The sequence below is a fragment of the Vicia villosa genome, linkage group LG4 (genome assembly GCF_029867415.1).
Source record: "Vicia villosa cultivar HV-30 ecotype Madison, WI linkage group LG4, Vvil1.0, whole genome shotgun sequence".
Lineage (NCBI taxonomy): Eukaryota > Viridiplantae > Streptophyta > Magnoliopsida > Fabales > Fabaceae > Vicia > Vicia villosa.
Window position 1 is genome coordinate 117708495 of NC_081183.1, and position 13603 is coordinate 117722097.

Below are 13603 nucleotides of genomic sequence, written 5' to 3' on the forward strand. Positions count from 1 at the left end.
TTGTGGATGGTATGGTGTAGCTATTCGATGATTTACTCCATATTTTCGAAGGAGTTTCTCAAGTATCCTTGAAATGAAATGAGACCCACCATCGCTAATTACCAGTCTTGGCACACCGAACCTAGGAAAGATGACGTTTTTGAAGAGTTTGATAACTACTCGTGTATCGTTTGTAGGAGAGGCGATAGCTTCTATCCATTTCGAAACGTAATCGACAGCTACGAGTATATATTGATTTCCGAATGATGATGGAAACGGACCCATAAAGTCTATTCCCCAGACGTCAAATATTTCTACTTCTAGAATGCCCTTTTGAGGCATTTCGTCACGTCTCGAAATATTTCCGGTTCGTTGGCATCTATCACAGTTTAATACAGCAAAATAAACGTCTTTCCACAGGTTAGGCCAGAAGAGTCCAGATTGAAGGATTTTGGCGCAGGTTCTAGATGTGCTATGGTGTCCTCCACACGGTGCAGAATGACAATGTGTTATTATGCTTCCTATTTCTTCCTCGGGTACACAACGTCTAAAGATTCCATCGGGGCCTCTTTTGAAAAGGAGCGGGTCGTCCCAATAGTAATGTTTTAGGTCATGGAAAAATTTCTTCTTCTGTTGGTAACTTAGATCAGGAGGAAGTACCCCAGCAGCTAGGTAGTTTATGAAGTCTGCATACCAAGGTGTGTCAGAGCGGACTAAAGCTACTTCTGCGAAGTTATTGGTTTCAGTGATCGGATGATATGGTTCTAATTTGTTAGCTTCTAACTGAGCGATGAGTCTTTCATAAGGGAAATCATCGTCAATTGGTACTTGTTCTGGTTTCAGACTTTCCAGTCAAGAGAGATGATCTGCTACGACATTTTCAGTTCCTTTTTTATCTTTAATTTCCAAGTCGAATTCTTGTAATAATAGGATCCATCTCAACAGTCTTGGTTTGGCGTCCTTCTTGGTTAAGAGGTACCTAATAGCGGCGTGGTCAGTGTATATGATTATTTGAGCTCCTACCAGGTAAGAACGGAACTTATCTAACACGAATACGACAGCTAATAATTCCTTTTCTGTCGTGGCGTAATTCATTTGAGCTTCGTCTAGGGTTCTACTCGCATAGTATATGACATGTAGTTTCTTATCTTTTATTTGCCCTAGAACGGCTCCTACAGCATAATCGCTTGCGTCGCACATTATTTTGAAAGGCTCGTTCCAGTCGGGAGGTTGCATAATAGGCACAGAGATTAATGCTTGTTTAAGCGTATGGAATGCTTCAGTGCATTTGTCGGTAAAAATGAATTCGGCGTCTTTCATCAGTAATTCAGTTAAGGGTTTGGTTATTTTAGAGAAATCTTTAATGAAACGTCGGTAAAAACCAGCGTGTCCTAGAAAACTCCTTATTTCTCTAACTGTTTTGGGAGGTTGAAGGTTTTCGATAATTTCGATTTTAGCTTTATCCACTTCGATCCCTCTATCGGATACTATGTGTCCAAGTACGATTCCTTGTCGAACCATGAAATGGCATTTTTCCCAATTAAGGACTAGGTTAACGCTTACGCATCGTTTAAGTACTAGTTCAAGGTTCTCTAAACATGTTTCAAAACTTCCTCCACAGACAGAGAAGTCGTCCATAAAGACCTCCATTATTCCATCCAGGAAGTCGGCAAATATTGCCATCATGCATCTCTGGAAGGTTGCGGGTGCATTGCAAAGTCCAAAGGGCATTCGGCTATAAGCGAATGTACCATAAGGACAGGTAAACGTGGTCTTTTCTTGGTCGTCAGGGTGGATAGGAATTTGGAAAAATCCGGAGTATCCATCCAGATAACAGAAATGTGAGTGTTTAGCTAGGCGTTCGAGCATTTGGTCTATGAATGGTAAAGGGAAATGATCTTTTCGGGTGGCTTTATTTAGCTTCCTATAGTCAATGCACATTCTCCATCCAGTTTGGGTACGTTGTGCTACAGATTCGCCTTTTGCGTTAGTGATTACAGTAACTCCTCCTTTCTTTGGTACGACATGAACAGGACTAACCCATTTACTATCGGATATTGGATATATGATTCCAGCTTCTAGCAGTTTTTGGATTTCCTTTTTAACCACATCGCTCATAATTGGATTTATTCGCCTTTGATGTTCCCTAGAGGTTTTACAATCTTCTTCGAGCATAATACGGTGCATACAGAGGGAAGGACTTATTCCTTTCAGATCTGATATGTTATATCCTAAAGCGGTTGGGTATTTTCTTAGGACGGTGAGTAATTTTTCAGTCTCGGTCTGTCCTAAATTGGCGTTAACTATAACTGGTCGGTTTTGTTCTTCGTCTAGGAATTCGTACCTAAGGTCAGTAGGTAGTGTTTTAAGTTCTATAGCAGGTTTCTTAGGTCCAGGTATAGGATCAGGAGTTAATGCTAAACATTCACTCAGGTGGTTATCTTGATATTCCCCACGCCAATTGTCATCTTCAAATATTGGCGGTAAAGGAATTCTTAGGATCTCGGCTTCCTTATGTGGTTCGGATTTTATTTCATTAACACACTCATCGATTATGTCGGCAGAGCAGCATGTGTCAATTATACAAGGTGCTTTTAGGAATTGGGAAAGAATAAATTCTATTTTCTCTTCTCCTACTTCGAAGGTAAGCTTTCCTCGCTTGACGTCTATAATTGCACCAGCGGTTGCTAAGAATGGTCTTCCTAATATGATCAGGATGTTAGAGTCTTCTTGGATATCCATTATGATGAAGTCAGTTGGGATGTAGAATTGGCCTACACGAACAGGGATATTTTCTGACATTCCTACAGGGTATTTAACTGAACGGTCAGCTAGTTGAAGAGACATTCTCGTTGCCTTAAGCTCACCCAGATTTAGCTTCTTACAGGTTGAAAGAGGCATCAAACTAACACTGGCTCCTAAGTCGCACAAGGCTTTCTCTATAATAGTCTTTCCTATTACGCAGGGTATAGAAAAACTACCAGGATCTTTCAGTTTGGGAGGCATGTTATTTTGGATGATAGCGCTACATTCAGCGGTAAGTGTTACAGTTTCGTTATCCTCGAGTTTCTTTTTGTTCGATAGAATTTCTTTCAAGAATTTAGCGTACGAAGGCATTTCGGTTATGGCTTCTGTGAACGGTATGGTTATGTTTAATTGTTTCAGAAGTTCTACAAATTTTTTAAATTGCGCTTCGGTTTTGGATTTAGCTAATCTCTGAGGGTAAGGAATTTGTGGCTTATAAGGTGGTGGTGGAACGTAAGGTTTTTCTTTTTCAGGTTCCACTTCGCTGTTGTTCTCATCGGTCTTAGCAGTTTGATCATCAGTCGATGTCTTTTTGGTTTCCTTTGGCTCTTGTTGGGACATGGGTGCGTTTTGAGTTCTAGGATCAATAGGTCTATTATAGTTCGTTCCACTTCGTAGTGTTATCGCGTTCGCATGTCCTTTAGGATTAGGTTGTGGTTGAGCAGGAAACGTGCCAGCAGGGGCAGCAGTAGGTGCTTGTTGTTGAGTTACTTGTGAAATTTGAGTTTCTAACATTTTGTTATGCGTAGCTAAGGCATCTACTTTGTTCGCTAATTGTTTTAGTTGCTCGCTATTGTGGATGTTTTGATTTAGGAAGTCCTTATTGGTTTGTTGTTGGGAAGCTATAAAGTTCTCCATCATGATTTCTAGATTCGACTTCCTAAGGGTGTTTTGAGCAGCTACAGGCGCTTTTTGATAGCCAGGTGGGACAGCAGGAGCTTGTCCAGGCGCGTATAACGCGTTGTTGTTCTTATACGAAAAGTTCGGATGGTTTTTCCATCCAGGGTTATACGTGTTAGAATAAGGGTTTCCTTGAGCATAATTTACTTGATCAGATGGGATTCCAGTCAAGAGTTGACATTCGGCAACTGCATGTCCAGTTAATCAACAAATCTCGCAGTTAGGTGCTACGGCAGCAGCGGTGGCTGAAGGAGTGATGGTTAAGTTTTCGATCTTTTGAGGTAAAGCGTCTACTTTAGCGTTAACGCGATCTATATCACTTATTTCGTATATTCCTCCTTTGGTTTGGGTTTTCTCTAGAGCGGATCGTTCTCCACCCCATTGGTAATGGTTTTGTGCCATGTTCTCTATGAGGTTGTATGCTTCATCATGGGGTTTGTCCATTACTCCGCCAGCAGCGGCATCTATAGTCATTTTAGTGTTATAAAGGAGACCACCATATAAAGTATGGATGATCAGCCATGGTTCAAGTCCATGATGAGGGCATAGTCTAAGCATGTCCTTGTATCGTTCCCAAGCTTCGAAGAGTGATTCGTTATCTTTCTGGGTAAATCCGTTGATTTGACCTCTTAGCATAGCAGTTTTGCTAGGCGGAAAGTATCTTGCTAAGAATACTCTCTTCAATTCGTCCCATGTAGTTATGGAATTAGAAGGCAGGGATTGAAGCCACGCTCTAGCTCTATCTCTCAAGGAGAAAGGAAAGAGACGTAATCGAATAGCTTCGGAACTAACGTTGTTAGCTTTGACAGTGTCGGCATATTGCACGAACACAGATAAATGGAGGTTGGGGTCGTCTGCAGGGCTTCCAGAGAATTGATTCTGTTGAACAGCTTGTACCAACGAAGGTTTCAGTTCGAAATTGTTCGCCTCGATCGCAGGTGGTGCGATACTTGAGTGCGGTTCAGCTTGTGAAGGAGCGTCATAGTCTCTAAGAGGACGAATAGCAGCCATCTCTAACTTCGGGGTGATTTGATTAATTTGATCAGTAAAGGTCAATTCCTGATTAATCGGAAATGGTGCTACTTCAGGAAGATTGCGAGCTCGACGTTTGACGTTAATGAAACGTTCGATCTCGTTAATTCGTTGTATTAAATCTCCTCCTTGTGAACGAGTATTTGGCATACAATCGTCCAGAAAGAAAAGAAAGAATTGTCCTAGTCTCTACGGTGTAACAGTGAGTTACGATATCGACTTAAATAGTCCCCGGCAACGGCGCCAAAAACTTGATCGCAACTCTACGTGTCTATTAATCTGATGACTGCAAGTGCACAGTCGTGTCGTGTAGTTTTAAAATATATCGAATCCACAAGGACTATGAATCGATCTACCGTTATCTAAGGTTACTATGTAAAGCTAAGGCTACTAATAATTTGATTGTTCCTAAGGGAAAGTGATTGTGAATAATAAGAAATATAATAATAGACGGACATCAGTATGTATTTCGTTTAACTTTAGGTGATCCGAAGGTCCATTGGCTAATGCATAATTCGATTAAAAATCTTTATTAATTCAATTGATTAAAAGTCCTCCTCTCAAACTTTCGCTCTGTTGATTTAGACTACTATCCTAACTCGTAATGTACGCTTTCGCCATCCCATTAGATTTTAGAAAAGCTTTTTGGAAACAACGTAATTAATAAAATGCTTGTTTTATGAAGTCGTTACCTATTTAAATCTCCTAATCTCAAACTTTCGCTCTGTTGACTCGGAACATGCTAATATCCCTAACGTACGCTTTCGCCATCCCGCTCGGGTGTAAAAACAATTTTTAAAAATAAATAAGTTCTAATTAGTTTTAATACGCTTTCGCCATCCTTAAAACTAATGTCCTATGTCTACTATCCAGTTAAAGATCTCAAACTTTCGCTCTATTGATTTTAACCTTTGACCGTCTTAAACCCTCAAACTTTCGCTCTATTGGTTTTAAGACTTACTAATTAAATTAGACTTACAAACCAAAAACAAGTGATAATTAATAAAACATAATTAAGCCAATTTATTTCGGATCCCTACGATTAACTTACTTTACATACCGATATCTTAGTAAATTAGCCAGACATATTAATACGGTTAAGCATGCATAAATTAATTTGGTTTATAATAAAAGGCATGTTAAATGGGATATAATATATCATGCAATAATAATATAAATAAAGGCGGTAAATAATAAACTTGAATAAAATAAATTGCAATTGAATCTTGAAGTACCGAACTTCCACCACAGATTGGCTGGATCGTTCTTCGGAATTAAACAGACACAAATTAAAAACAAGGAAAATAAAACGATAAATCCAACGTAAGGCTAGATTTATAAAAGATTCACAACAATTTCCGGTGTAGAAATTGTTATGAGAAAATGAGACTGTTTAAATGAAAGCAGGAAGAAAATAATAAGCGCGGAACAATTTCGGCAGCACTTCGTTAGCAGGAAATCGGACCCTTTGAACTGAAGTAGCAGCCTCTATTTATAGGCGAGGGACTGCAAATGGAATGCGTGAAAGTAGGAACTTCTCAGACTGGGCTTGGAGACGTGCGTCTCCACTTCTTCAGGGAGGGCCTTTGAATAACTTGAGACGTGCGTCTCAAGTGGAGAAAATATAGGAAGAGCTGGAGACGTGCGTCTCAAGTGGAGAAAATATAGGAAGAGCTGGAGACGGGCGTCTCCACTTTGGTGATGTGGCACAGAGACGTTGGAGACGTGCGTCTCCACGTGCTGGAATGGTTTGGGCCACGCGCAATTGGCTTCTTCGTGGGATGGTCTGTCTCTTTGGGCATTTGGGCCTTATTTGCACTTCCTTAACACTTCAGCACCCCTTTTTCATGTTTTAGGCATAAATATTTGTCATTTTAGCTCCATTTCTTTTCCTTTTCACAAATAGTCTCAATAAGAGAGTAAAACCTGAAACAAAGCAAATACTCGCATAATATCATAATAAATCAATATAATAAACGGAAAATGCTATAAATATCTACGGATTTCAAGCTAAATATACGATATAAAATCGTGTTATCAAACCATGGATTGTCTTTGTGTAGAAATGCTAGGGTTTATGAATAAAATGCATGAATCTGTGATTAGAAATGTGTATTGATTGATGTTTGATGATAGATGATGATAGATTTCGTATTTATACATGTTTAATTGTTGTTTAGAATGAGTTTTGGGTGAGGGAATGGTGATTATGTAGGTCTGTTACTGTTATCATTTTTCTGGAAAATTGCGCTCCCGCTAAGCGGATGTGGGTCCGCTATGCGGATGTTTTTCTATCTGGAAAAATAAAAAGGTTCGCTAAGCGGAGCCTGTTTCGTAAAAAGCTTCTTCCTATCGTCGCTTGTGGGCCGCTAAGCGGACCCCTGTTTCACAAAACTTGTTCAAACCTTGAATTGATGTATCTTTTGAACCGTAACTTGTTTTTAATTGTCGTTTGACCCTCCGTGAAGCTCTAATCAATGTCTTTCCAATGAATATGGTTTGAAAACCCTTGAGTATCTTTTTGAAAATTTTTCTTGGATTAAATTGTTGGATGTTGTGATTGTTGTTGTGGCATGAAACATTTTTGTATGATGATGCAACATAGCGACGTGATTATGAAGGAATGAATTACTACAAAAGTAATGATGTTTAGTTGATGATTGGACGATGTTGTCGTACGTTGTGAATATGTGTTTTGTGGATGTCTGTTATTGTGTCGCATCCATTGCATAAGTGTCCTCTAGCCTGAGAATGGCAACGACTATTAGCCTGAGAGATGGCAATGACTATTAGCTTGAAAGATGGCAACGACTATGGCCCAATGGAAATGATTTAGACGGGATTTTTTCTCCGAATGGTACCACATGCATTTGCATCAGTTGAGTCTCATTTGAATTGCATTTGATGTGGTTTTGAACGTGTGTTTGATGTGATGTGATGATGAGAGGTTATTATGATGTATTGAACTCATATTTGTGAATGGAATATGTTGTCGTACTTGTTTATTGACATGGTTACCGTTTTATAGGATGTTTGAATGATGTGAATTATTGGTAACATGTTATGTGGTGAGAAGTGGTGGTATATGTATGATCTTTACTATGCTTTGAATATTATCATACGTGTCTTTATAATGAATGATATCTCACCCCTTCTATTTGAATGTTACCCTCCGTTGGTAGCATGCAGGTAACAACATGGAGTAGCCATTTACCTATTAGCCCGTGTCGGTGTGTCTATGCTCTGATACGTAGCACTCGGGGGACGTCTAGTTTGCTTTGATGATGTCGTGTTTTATCGTCGTTGTTTTGTCGTTTCTTGTATTATGTCTGGATATGATTATTTCTCTTGGATTATGTTGTTACATCTTTGTGAGATATGTTGGATTGGTCGATTTCCATGATCGGCGTAAATGAGATATTTTGGTTTATGTTGGTAATGAATTCCACTGCCATGTTTCTAAGTTGTTTGGATTGAATGACGAATGAGTTATGAGTTTTACTCCGATGTATGTGCTATGTATCTATGGATTATGAGCATGTTTATGAATTGTTTTACGTCGAAATTGTGACGCCTCAAATATTGATGTTCGTTTTGAGACTTTTATACTATGATTTTCCTATATATCTGCAGGGTAGATTTGGGGTGTTACATGAAGTGCTTGTGCAAGTCTCTTGATGCGATGTACGGGTGTAACTCATCGAGGGTGTGGATGTGTAATCTATGTAGCAGGCATGTAACTTACTCTTGGATTCCTCGTACACGATTATGGGTTGTATATCGAATGAATTGGCTTGTGCTGGTTATTGTTACCCCATTAGATAGTGTTTGAACAAGATTGAGAATCTATGTTTAGAATCTAGTTTTGATGATAAGCAAATGTATGTATTCTGAAGAAACAATTTATTACTAATGGTTTCATTTAGTGTGCAAATATTATGTTATAAGCCTTATACAGGTTGCATTAGAATCATAGTACAAAAACTACATCAGAAACTGAATCAGATATGAAAGAAGAATCAAACATTCAGAAGATGGAAGAAAGCTAAAAGTCATCATATCAAACAAGCACAAAATCAGAAAGTACAAGAATCTCTGTAACATCAGAAGATCACGCAAGTAGAAAGATCAGAAGTTCTGAAGTTACAAGTTCTGAAGGTACAACGCATTGACATGCAAGATATAAACATCAACAGAAGTCACGTACAAGCCAATGAAGAATCTATAGCTCAACATATAGAATAAATAAAATTCAAAGTGCTTAGAATCAAATGGGAAGCCGCTAGAAACATCATCACATGTAAAACGGTTACAAGATTTAAAAGGAATAACTCCCAAGGTTAAAAGAAGAATCAAGCTACATGCAGTGCATTGGAAAGACAAGCTTAACCAAAAGAAGCACGCCATCAACTATAATCATCATGATGAGGATAAGGTTCTGCCAAGAACAACACATGTCACAAAAGGCTCAATCTAGAAGAAGCATTCAAAGCAACTTTCAAACAAATCTCAACGGCTAGATTCCAACGGTAACATACCAAGCTCTATAAATAGATCAAACTTCAGACTTGAAAGTATGCGTTCATGTGTGCATCTGAGTATGCATCCAGAGAGAGCATCAAAGTATGTATCCAGGATACATCTACAGAGTGAAGAACAAGAAATATCTTAGGAGAAAATCTTTAGTGAGAAACTGAGCATGAAAGTATAAGTAAAGAGATATGATGTCATGCGTCAGAAGATTTACAAGAGCCAACACATACTCTGTATGTGCAGAAATAAACTATAGTGTTGTTATACACTTATCATATGCCTATATGAAGCCAGAGAGAAAATGTGTGAAGAAACATCAAGAGGAAACTTACACTAAGTGTATGATGAATCAAACATTGAAATACACATCACATGCATACAAGAAAAATATCAGAAGATGAAGAAGAAGAAAACCTGCTGTTAAGTAGTATCCTCCAATGGAGTTAGAAGATATTCAAGAATACTTGATCTTGTGGTTAAGTGATCATATTGAAAGACAAAGGAAATAGAAGACACTGAGTTGTTGCTCGCAGAGTGTTTCATGTTTACTGATGTTAATCAATACGTCATCAGCTGTAATAAGCTTTAAGATCTGTATTGAAGAAGCTTAAGCTTAAGATCAATATGAAGAAGCAATTTACTAGAGCTGCTGCTCTAAATCTGCTTTCAGAAGATCATTTGGAGAAGCAACTCAAAAACAGAGCTGATGCTCTGAATCTGCTTGAAGAAGAAGCTGAAGATCAAATCAGAAGCAATCAAAAAAAGAGTTGTTGCTCTTAATTAGCTTAAGAAGATTTGAAGATCAAGATCAAGACAAGAAGCAATCTTACAAGAGCTGCTGCCTTAATATGCTTACAGAAGAAGAAGATCTCATCCAGAAGTTGAAGAAAAGAAGACTACAAGATTATATTTTAATTCTTGTAATAAATTGTAGAACACATAGAGTTGTTGCTCGTAATGTGTTATATCTTAGGAAACTTCTGATTTATTGTTTAGGCACCAGAAGTGACTTCTAGTCAGTGTGTCGTAAACATACGTCTTGAGAATAGGAGACCATCTGCTTGAATAAGAAGCACATCAGTAAATATCCAGAAGATGCCTTGAGCGACCAATTAATGTCCGAAGCTTGAGAAGACAATTGGCTACGGTCATTATGGAAATCTCTTGGAGACCAAGTGAAGATCAGGAGTCCAAGAGTCAATGGATGTTATATCTCGTGGAGATCACTGAACAGTCCATTGCAGACAGTCACAGCAGGAAGATGTGCAGGGAGTTAGTCACAACGCGTTGTTGTGCAGGTTACTAGACTGATGAACGTTATATCTAGAAGGGATCACTGAACGGTTCAGTCATCTAGGGGTTAGTCACTTGCGGGTAGCTTGTGTAGGGTTAGTCACAGTAGTTGGCTATGCAGGTTGTTAGTCACGACGGAGGATCGTGCAGTTGTAATCATGATTGGTTATAGTGGATTAAGACCTCTGGACAGAGGCAAATCACCCGAAGAAGGTGGACTGGAGGTAGCCTTATTTAGAAGGTGAACCAGGATAAAAATAAACGTGTCTTTTACTTTTTGCAATTCAATTAACTCTGTTCAAGTCATGTAAACATTTTCAGAACTGTACTGAGCAAGTCAGAAGTTCTGATAATATGTAAAGAAGTTAATTTGAGTATCTCATTGGTTATGCAACTCAATTCCAAGCATGCTTCCGCAACACAAAAGCATATCCAGAAGATGAGATACAATGAAGAAAGAAAAGAATTTAAAAGAAATGGAAATTTTAATCTGATAAAGAACACAATTCAATCCCCCTTTTCTTGTGTTTTTCTCCACCTTCAATTGGTATCAGAGCATGGCTCTGTATTGATCTAAAGATCAAACACTTAACCGTGTAGAGAGATCCAGAAGGAGAAATACCACATTGAGCAGAAGATCAACGTCATATTTCAACACTCAGTATAATCAGAAGATGTCAAGGAAAATATCTCAATACTTTGTGCACATCATCTACATACTTAAAGGAATTTTGTGGATCAACATCAATCCTCTCAAATAGCTTAAGACATCAGAAAGAAGAATGTGTGCCAAATGGAACTATATTTAAATGAAGACATTCAAGATCAAAGATTAGCAAGCATAGCTGATCTGTGCCAAGATTGTCAACTTCAACTCATCAGAATCTAATCAGAGAAAGAAGACAAGGTAGAACAAGATTTTAAAGCTAAGTCTCTGAAGCAAGGAAAGGCAGAACTTCTGCTCAAGAAGATACTCTCTCTCATGAAAGACAAAAGAAAAAGTCATCTATAATACGGTTAGATCTTTCTAAAACTCTCTCTTTATAATTTATTTTTTAATATACATAAATTCTCCTTGCAAGCCTAGTTCTAAATGCCACCTAGTCTACTACCTGTCATATTCTCCATGCATGCTCACAATCTCCAACCTTCCCTCGATAATATAGTTCAACCGCCCCATTAACTCATCTGCCTCATATTTAATAACTCAATTCCTTTTTTTACAATATAAGTTCTTACATCAGTAGGTTTTAATTAAAAACACTTCTCCATCAATATGCCTCCACTAACCTATCTAGGAAACCAAAACCTTCTTGAAGTTATCTCAGAAAATCAAGTTGAAGTCTCAGCTGTTGAAAACACTTTTGCATGTAGTCTCATGGGTGTGACCTTCTATCAAGATTGGTCAAGATATCTATCTATGAGAATCTAGTTAAATACTTTTGGAAACATGCATCTCTCAACCCTGAAGAGAACTCCATCAAATCCTTCATATTTGATATTCCAATTGTAGATGTTTTCATGTTGGCTGCATTTGTGGTAAAACATACCTGAGTGTTTAATGTCTTGACAAATGTCATGACATGCTTTATTTGGTGTTATGAAAGTTGCATATGTTTAAGCTAATACAGGTTTTGTAAGTGACTGTCATGACCGATGTCATGACATCCATGTTTGACAGCAGGAGCTGTTATGTTTTACTATTATGTTTCCTGATTTCTCTCAATCTATAATTTAGGAAACATTTTATTGTGTGCTGAATATTTCTCCTAGAAGATTTCGTTAATAGCACATTCTGTAACAACCTGATGACGTGTGAATTTGGTTAACTTGGTTAACCCTAATTTCTTTCTTGGAAAGCCTGAGGCCCGAGAGCTGCATATAAGAAGACTGCAATCCTAATTTGGAATGTCGACAGATTTGTTAATTGTGAAGAATCGTAGTTCTCTATCTGTGTGTTTAGTCTCTTGTACTCCAAGCAATTGTCTTTTGATGATTGTATTGTAATAGGTGTTTTTGTACTTTGTCACTCTAAGCTTTTAAGCAAGAGTGTGTGTCTCTTAATTGAAGCTTTTAAGCAGATCAAGGTGTGTTTTTGAAGTGTGTCCTCTCTCTCTTTTGATTAAAGTCTGTTTGTAATCATTGTAGTGATTGAGGGGGAGTGAGTGGAGATACTCAGGTCTAGGACTAGATTGGAATTGCATTGGGTAGGTCTTAAGTGATGAGTTGTAAACGGGGGAGTTTAGCTCTGAATTAATTCTGCTTATATTGGATTCCCTCCCTAGCTTGGTAGCCCCTAAAGTAGGTATTGTTGTATACCGAACTGGGTGAACAATTTGCTGTGTTCTTTATTGTTTTATGCTTTTCTGTGTTAAAGTATTATTCTGTGTTATTGTGGATGTCATAACATTCAGTACGACATTGCGTGTGAGTTACTAGAATTTTCAATTGGCATCAGAGCAGGCACCCTGCCTATTTACATCTGGGTGAGATCTAGGGCCAACAAAATTCTGGTACTATGGAGAAGGGATTGTTAGTGTTTGGGAATAGATCTCCCATTCTGGATGGCTCTAACTATGACTACTGGAAACCCCGTATGGTAGCTGTTCTAAAGTCTGTAGACAGCAAGGCCTGGAGAGCTGTGAAAAACGGATGGAAACATCCTGAGAAGATAATGGAAGATGGAACCACTATTCTAATTCTTGAAGAACAATGGAGCAAGACTGAGGAAGAGCTGGCTTTGGGCAATTCCAAGGCACTAAATGCCCTGTTCAATGGAATTGACAAGAACATATTCAGACTTGTGCAACACTGTGATCTGGCTAAAGAAGTTTGGGATATTCTCAAAACAACTCATGAGGGCACATCCTAGGTGAAGATGTCTAAACTTCAAATGCTTACCACCAAGTTTGAAAATCTCAAGATGAAAGAGGATGAGACCATTCATGAGTTCTACATGAATATCCTTGAGATTGCAAATACCTCAGGAGCCTTAGGAGAAAAAATGTCTGAAGAAAAGCTGGTAAGTAAAATCCTCAGATCACTGCCTAAGAGATTTGCT

General features: G+C 38.4%; 1 non-coding gene across 1 annotated transcript; it reads left to right on the top strand.

Annotated features, from left to right (window-relative positions):
* Positions 1 to 4213: 4213 nt before the first annotated feature.
* On the top strand, positions 4214 to 4320 carry LOC131600815 (small nucleolar RNA R71). Its single transcript, XR_009283422.1, has one exon. It is a non-coding gene; the product is annotated as a small nucleolar RNA R71 (small nucleolar RNA).
* Positions 4321 to 13603: the final 9283 nt, after the last annotated feature.